This window comes from Triplophysa rosa, linkage group LG13 (genome assembly GCF_024868665.1).
Source record: "Triplophysa rosa linkage group LG13, Trosa_1v2, whole genome shotgun sequence".
Lineage (NCBI taxonomy): Eukaryota > Metazoa > Chordata > Actinopteri > Cypriniformes > Nemacheilidae > Triplophysa > Triplophysa rosa.
The window spans coordinates 21,322,543-21,331,249 of record NC_079902.1 but is presented as its reverse complement, the minus strand read 5'-3'; positions in this window follow the sequence as shown (position 1 = coordinate 21,331,249).

Here is an 8,707-nt window from a genome sequence, read left to right as displayed (position 1 = left end):
CAGAGAGCAATCTCCTGCTTCTCATAAATTTCTCCTGAGAAAATGACATGGTCATCTCAATTTGTCTCCTCGGTCTCCTTGTTTCAGATCTCTTATACTTTGCTAAGATTTGAAAGAGGTCGATGTCTAAATTCAGAGATTTAATATAAACCAACACATTAGTAATTAAATTCTCCTGAGACTGAATGATTTAAGCTGTGCTATCCAAATTAATTTCAGAAGAAACATCTGAAAAATGTATTTCTAAACAACGGGAACACCATAAAGTTCTGAGCTGTGAAAGAGCAACCTCTGAGCAATACCGAACACTATTATTGAATCTATCCTAAATGTCTTAGACGCTCTATCAGCTTCAGTGATGATGCCGCCGCAACCAAAAATGTACTAATAAGGCTTTACTAAAGAGAAAGGCCCACATTTAATGATCCAATCAAATGCCCACAGGAAAACATAACGAGGGTAGAAAAAAACGCGACTAAAGTCGTGACAGAAGTCTGTGAGAACTTTGTGAGGAATTGAACAGAGAGGTTTTGAAGTTTCCCTCTCTCTCTCTCCCTCTTTCCCCATGAGAAAAAGCCTCCCTCCTTCCTCGTCAACCCTCCAGATTGTTCTCTTTTCTCGGCAGAGATCTTTCCCTCCATCCTGCATAAACCAGTGTCGAGTTGCACTCAGCACCTGTTGGGGGTTGAAAGCATGTGGGATTAGACTGTTCGCAGCTAACAATTTCAAGGACTCTATTACTGTGACCAGAGAACGAGCAGGACGCCGTCGCAGTCACAATACCAGGTGTAGATGTGTGATAGAGACGGAGAAAGAAAGAGGCTGCTTTTACCAAGTGTTTACTGAGCAGGTGATATCTGGTTCACTTTAAGGAACAGTGCACCCCAAAATCATAATAATTATGTCTATATTTACCCTCAAATTATGAAATTATTCCTTTAAAGCGGCCCTAACACACGCGGTTTCTGCCAATCTCATATTAATCTTGAGTACCTATAGAGTAGCATTGCATACTTCGTATCTTCGAAGAGTATTTAGTTTGATCACATTGATAAAAGATAGATACAGCTGTACGATTATTTCCGAAAGCATATGGCGCGTGCGGGGGGAGGGGTAGGCTGAACTAAAGCACATTGCCAAAAAAACACAGACATCAGTTTCACTCACCGCATGCGGTTCATGTCCGGCATCTTTTAGAAGGTGAACTATCACTTTAAATTGTCTAGATTGGGTTTCAATTATGACATCATGAATTTAAAGTATAAACTCTAAGTTTAGCATATAGTAGAGATGCACTGTTACTAAATTTATCCACCTATACCGATACCTGAATATTCAGAGGGATTTCTGCTGTCGCCGATTCTGAAGATTAAATTAATATTTCTAAACTTTCTGAATGTTATTAATTCATATATGCCCGGTTTCACAGACGAGTCTTAAAACTAATCCCAGACTAAAATGAAAGATTGAGCTGTCTTAACTGAAAATAAAATGCCCTGACATATCTTAAAATATGTAATTGCAATTGTTATGTCTCAATAATATTTTTATCTAAGGCATTTTAATGAAAGCAACTTAAATATCCTAATTTAACCAAGGCATAGTCCTGGTTTAAGCTAAGCCTTGTCTGTGAAACCTGGCCATAATGTCTATTAATATTGAACATCAAACTGGTGATGTTTCTTAACATTTTCTACATACAGGGCATAAATTCAGTTATTTCGTGATTTTTCTGTGCATCTAAAGCATAAACTTATACTATAAACTTAAACTATAAGTTTATGATGTCATAATTAAAACCCAACAGAACAATTTAAGTGTTTCATGTCTCTGTTTAACATTTTTAGAGTGTATATCTTATTCTCTAAAAATGTTGGGTTGTTTTAACCCATGGTTGGGTCAAATATGAATAAATCAAACTGTTGGTTTAAATTAACCCAAAGCATTCTAGGTTCACTTAAACCGACATTGTATGAGTATTTCTAAATAAAATGAATTACTGTAATACATTTGCATCAAATGTATTCATGCATATAACACATCGTTGTGTTTACATTTGATATACATGTTTTATATTTAAACAAATGTAAATTGTGCCTGTGGAACAGAAAACAGCTTTGAATTCCCTTCTCTTGCATTAAATATAAAAAATATAAATGTCAAAATTTTTAAATGTGTTCCACTAAAGACAGATAGCCATGTACTGTAGATTTGCAGGGACATGGGTGCTCAAACATTGACAATGAGTTCAACCATTAAGATCTCCCGAAGTCCACTTCCCAAAGTCACCGACGAGCAATCGGTGCTGTACCTAACCGGAGCGACTGAGGTGACCTCTCTGACGGGAAACAAATACAGAGGATGAAAGTAAAAGCGATAGATCCGATGTCATCTTGAATTAATGACGAGGAAAGAGTGAGAAAAATGAGTGGAAACGGAGTGATGGATGGAGACACAGCGAGATAGAAAGCGCAGATACGCGCCGGGTCCTACAGATGGACGAGGAGATGGGAAGAAATAAGCAGGATGAGAAAAAAGGGGAGAAAATTAAAGAGGGAGAGAAAACAGAAAGACAGGATTTTAGCGCCCGAGGTGATGGCTTGAGCGAACGAGAAAGAGAGAGGGACACGCTCTGGAAAAAGAGAGAGGGAGAGAGTGTCCAGACGAGCGTGACGGTGGAGCAGGTGTATTAAACATGCTGATGCTTTTAAAACCGACAACAGACTATAAATTACTGCAGTGCCTGTTATTGGTGCAGCACGCGAGCAGTGAAGTATAGAGAAGACTTCAGTTACCACCCCACACCCATACTAATGCTGCGAGAGAGAGAACAAGAGTAATTAAACTACTGAAAAGAAGGAGTGGAGAAAAGTGCCGTTCAGGTGGGGGAGATGATGAGAGAGAGAGAGAGAGGTGGTGGGGGGTATTTGGTGGGGTGATAAAGAAGTAATGAAGGGGACCGAATGTGAGTGTGCAAACGGCAGGAGCTTAGTGCTCATTAAAAACACAGGCCCCATTAGAGAGCAAACTACCCGTTTGAAGACACACACATACACACCGACTCTGGAAAAAGTGAGAGGCTGAGAGAAAAAGAGACCGACTGGATAATGGGACATTGTCATATTGTTTGTTACAATGTTTCTACATTCACAAGCTCTCTGTATAAATCACTGTTCTGCATTTGTCTTACATTGTCATCCCATGAAGTTACAATTTGACGTGTTGCTTTTGGTCATCACCTGTTGAGGTCGTCTACAATGGGTAGAGGAACATCTGGGGTTTTAGATCTCAAAGTTTACCTGAAAATAAATAGAAATCGAGTTTTGAGAATGTTGAAATAAATTAGATTCTAGAAAATGTCCCGTCACCAAAACCACCTGTCTCTGACTTTCAATAGCAAGTAGCATATCTCGGTTCACCGTCTTTAACCAAATTTTGAGAAGAAAACTTTTCTTGCAAATCACTCATTATTTTTTGACCAATGAGAATTTCAGTTTCAGAAACATTTTCATTATCGCTGCTAGATTTCAACTGCTCTCCAAAAAAACCACATCATATTCGATTTTCCTTAAAACGTTCCATCAGAAATGGTTATTTTCTTGGCACCATAGGGAACTCTTTGCTAACGGTGTACCAAAGTAAGAAATAGGCTATTTTTATTGCTTTAAGAATCCTGTTGCAAATCCTCATCCAAATTCTGTATCGAATAAGAGAGAGAGAGAGAGAGTTTTGTTGTTCTGTTATCTCTTAATCAGATGTAGGAAGAACAGCAGAAACAGACGGAGCCACAAAGAGACACAGACCGACTGCTGAGCTACTGCAGTAATGAAATAAAGATGTTCTGGAATGATGCCTGGCGCTCTGGACTCCGACGGAGATCTTCACAGAACAAGCCACTCGCGTACTGGAACCAAAGTTCTTTTTACAGCAACGCGGTCCACTCGGTTGCCATCTTGGTCATGCAGCTGTTGTCTGGTCGTGCAAGTGCCGGAGAGACCCGAGTTAGTTGGCACATGGTTTTCTTTCATTTCTGGTGGAACAAACATCAAGACAAGCAAATGAAAGCTCAATATGTTGGGCATAAAACAGACACTGTTGTGTCACAAAATCTTTTTTAAAATTATGACTAAAATTCTTGGCGCAGGTTGTGTGCGGATGGTTGGCACAGCGTTAAAAGGAAAAACGACATGTTTATTTTTTATGGTTACAATCTGCAAGTTTTGCCTCTCTATCGCCATCTCTGTTCAAAACAACATTGCAGGTTACTTTATGTACTTATCTTTATATCATTGAAGTAAAATGATGTCACTGATATTCATTAATATTTATTAAATGTATATCATAAATCATTACCGTTTGTGAATCAGGGTAAGGTAATGAGACAGTTTTTAACATTGTTTTTCGCTTAATGACGTGAATGAAGTTTTTGTTTATTTTTAACTAAAACAAGTTACATTTAAACCCAAATCTTTTAAAAAGGTTTTACTTATAATTAACTCAACCCAACTTGAAATCTGTATGCCAGGAATATTTTTAATAAAATGTCGAATCACGATAAAGGATTCTGGAGAACGACACAAATATACACAAACATATAATCTCTCCACAGGGTTATACAAAAAAAAGATGAAATACTACGCTGAGCCATTTGCCCTCAACAGGAGAATCAAATGGATTCTGTCTGTGTCTACAGGCTTTTAATCGAACAAAGACTCCAGCTTCTTTCATCTCATTGTGTTTGGTGAAACGGTTCATTCTGACCCCTGTCAAGAGAAAAATTCTGCATCATTTCCATTGTGTGTGACTCAATTAGGGGTTTTAATACAGAAAGTACCATAAAAGAGCACATTATGACATGCTTCAGTGCACAGTATTGATAACACAACTCTCTGGCTCTCTCGGCAGCGCAGCGCTCTGTGTTTTCCGTGACAACCTATCAGTGTACTCAAATCTATGAGCCATGCAATGCACGGCCGCCTCCAGCCCCGCTTTCAAAAACCATGACTCAACAATCCTGAGATTTCAACCCACCCATAAACATCTGCCCAAGAGATGGCCACCACTCCAGAACAAGGTAAAGCCTTGCTCACAGGCTCCGGCTAATGCCACGCTGTGCAAAAAACTGATATGTGGATGCTAATTTCATGGGGCAGGAAATACGAAAATGGATTTCCACTGTAAGCAATAAGCAGGTAAACATCTGAGATACTCACCTGAGGCAGGTGATTGAATGACTCCCAGCATGAGTTTCAGGAGACTCTGGCTGACCTTTTGAACCCAAAGTATTTTCATGGATGTGGAACTAATCGGAGTCAATTTCTTAAATAAGCTTGTGCCAATTTGTCAGCAAGTCATTTCTGTAACCGCCACACTGTTCCGGTTTCAGCATTTTCTAAATATATCCACGTGTTAAGAGAATGAAGCCACAAACCTTGGAAAAAATGGAAGAAAATCACACATTCGTGGAAAATAATGAGATCTGGGTTATTTTTGTGGGTTGTTAAGTGCAGATGGACTTTTTCCAGAATGGCAAATACGTTTGTTTGAGACTATGTGCAAATCTCAATTCTAATTAAAAACCTGTTGACCTGCATGAGAAAATAGCATGACGAATGTAATGAAAACATGAATGAACATCTAGGTACTTGCACAGAATTAGCATGAAAACACCTGTAACATTCAGTTGTATCAGAAGGACTACTTATACTATATACATTAATTTATGTATTAATAATACAATTAATAATACATAATAATTGTAATACATAATACAATTAATAATATAATAAAATGCTTTTATTTCTTGCATTCAACATTGGCCAAAAGTGATGTCCAACTTTGGAAAATTGACATCTTTGCTTTTCATTCACATGTATTAATAAAGAATATTAAAGAGTTGTATTGTACTTGTGTTACGTGTCAGGCGATATGGAGAGAGCACACGACGACGACGACGACGTAATCCAAAAAGGGTATTTTAATATTATACTTGAGAGAGAACCAAGGACCACAAACATACCTTGTAGACATAAACGATAACCGACAAGGAACATGAGGATGACACTGGGTTTAAATACAGAGGGGAACATAATCAAGGGAAACAGAAACAGGTGCGGGACTAATTAACAATGATAGAAACTAATGATAGAATACAGGCTGACGGAAAACATGCTTAATGGAAACGTGACAACGGAGTGTAAACTAAGGTTTAGCTTTGAGAATACTTTAAAATATAGTTCACCCAAAAACAACAATTCTGTCATCATTTACTCACCCTCTTGTCATTTTAAACCTGTATGACTTTCTTCTCCACAAAAGAAGATATTTTGAAGAGTGTTGGTATAACCAAAAACCATTGGTCCCCATTGACTTCCATTGTATGGAGTCAACCGTTGCAAGTCAATGGGGACTAACTTTTTTTTGTTTACCAACATTCTTCAGAATATCTTATTTTATGTTCTGCAGAAGAAAGAAAGTCATGCAGGTTTGAACTGACAAGAGGGTGAGTAAATGATGACAGAATTTTTTCGTTTTTGAGTGACTCTACTCCTTACTACTAAGAGGCTTGGTAAACATTTACACACAACACGAGCAAATCTTATTGAGTCAAACCCAGGAGGATGATTACTGTAATATATTAATAAGTGATGAAATTATAGTCAATATAGTCTATCAATATATTACAGCAAACCCCATTTTCTCAGATACATAGTTTGCCTTTTTTATCAAATAAATAATGAAGTCAAATCTTCTCCATTTTATACCACACACCTCTTATTCTGATCATTTAACCTGTAGGGTCATGAAACGCATATAAATTGTATTTACTCTTTGGTTACTGTCAATTTAAGCATTTATTGGTCAGTTTTAATTGGGAATGCACATGTGAGCTGTGATTGGTCAATTAATTGTATAAGTGGGCAATGATTGGCCAGATTACTGTAGAGGTAGCTGGTTACTGTGCTGAAGGCAGATGTTTTATAGTATAACTGTTTAAATGCATGCAGGGGTCCTGGTGTCCCCCCGGACCCTGTATTGTGTCTCTAAAAGTGAATCAGCCTGCAGTCTGAAGTCAGAATTGATAACGTAATGTCAAATTTGCACTATTGTCTGCAACATAAGCAACATAAATGTTTAATACAAACCCAAACAATGTCTGTGCTTATGCCCTTAAATGAATCAGTGCGTCCCCTCCATTAACAGATTAAAAGCTTTACATTGTCTCCCGCTGGTCTCCATCTCCACCTCCATCTCTCTTCCATTTCTCTGTTTCTAACTGCACAGAATGGAGCAGCATAAAGGTTCCCAAGGGACCACAGTTAGATAGAGGATCTCAGTAGGGGAGACTGGGAAGGCTTCTATAATATTCTGTTTTAACGCATGTAACCTTGTGCCTTAAACCTTTATATAATCTCTGTATTTATCGGCTTCAGTTACAAGAAATTAGAAATCCAGTACTTGTCCATAATCTGTAAATTAGTGTGGCGTATAAAGCGAGCTCTTCTTACTTTAGATATACTGTAGATGCCTCATTAGTTTCTGTGGGCTGCCATATGTAAGTCCAACATTCTGGAACGGTTAAAGCCAGTCCGTGAACACTCGAGAGCAAGTTGTGCATCTGCAATCTTATATGCATGATATCAAATGTTACGTGCTGTTATGTGTGTAGACACAGACATTGCTATTGCTAAGCTAAGACAATATTAAAGTTATCACTGTTTAAATGGTAATATTGAGTTAATACATAAAATACACAAACCAACATATTCACCTGAACGGTTAGGACAATTTGTCATGGATATAGACGGTTTCAGCAACAACAACATAAACAAACGTTATGTGGTCCAAACTTAACTTTCGTTGACCTCCGGAAAGAAGAGTTTTAATGTAATACAATTAATATAGGCCTACAATTAAATATTAATATAAATCAATAATATAAACTAAAAATAAAATACATTTTAATATTATAACCAAACACAGATCGGAAGTTAACTTTGGGCCAGCGTGTTCTTCCAATGAAAGTATGTTTTATGTTTGCATTTATTTGCAGAAAACTAAAAGATGCAATGTTCACAAGCTCATATTCATGTTTAAACAACACAATAGTAATGCTTGTATTTTAGAATCAGTTCAAGCATGAATATATACGTCTGATTTTATTTTCAACTTTTATGCATCTTTGCATTCTTTCAGTCTGTCACATTGCTATTGTATGATTTTGTCATTCCCCGGGTTTGTGTTTGTTGAAATTCAACAGACACTGGACTGAAATTGCCACAATACACGCAGAAACGCTTATTTAAACTGAACTGGAAAACTGCATGGAAAAAAATCTCTTAATTTTTCTGAATGAAACTGGTAATGTAGAAGAAATACAGTACAATGGAGAATAACAATACGAATATGTGTGTGCTTTTTACCTGCATGGTGGCTATTTGAAAAACAAATGATGAAATAATGAAACAGAATGACTCGTCTCCATGTTACAGCACTTTCCAAGTTCCTCTTGAGTGCTGAAGTGATCCAATAATGTTGAGAGAGAAAGAGAGAAAGAAACTTTGGTGTGACTGCTAGGCGATTGCCTTATTAAATGATAAAACTATCAAACCTGACTTCTGGCTAAAGACAGAGACACCACACAACCATAGAGAGAACGTCTGAGGAGGATTTCTCAAACCGCTGGACAGAGACAAATCTTTATCAA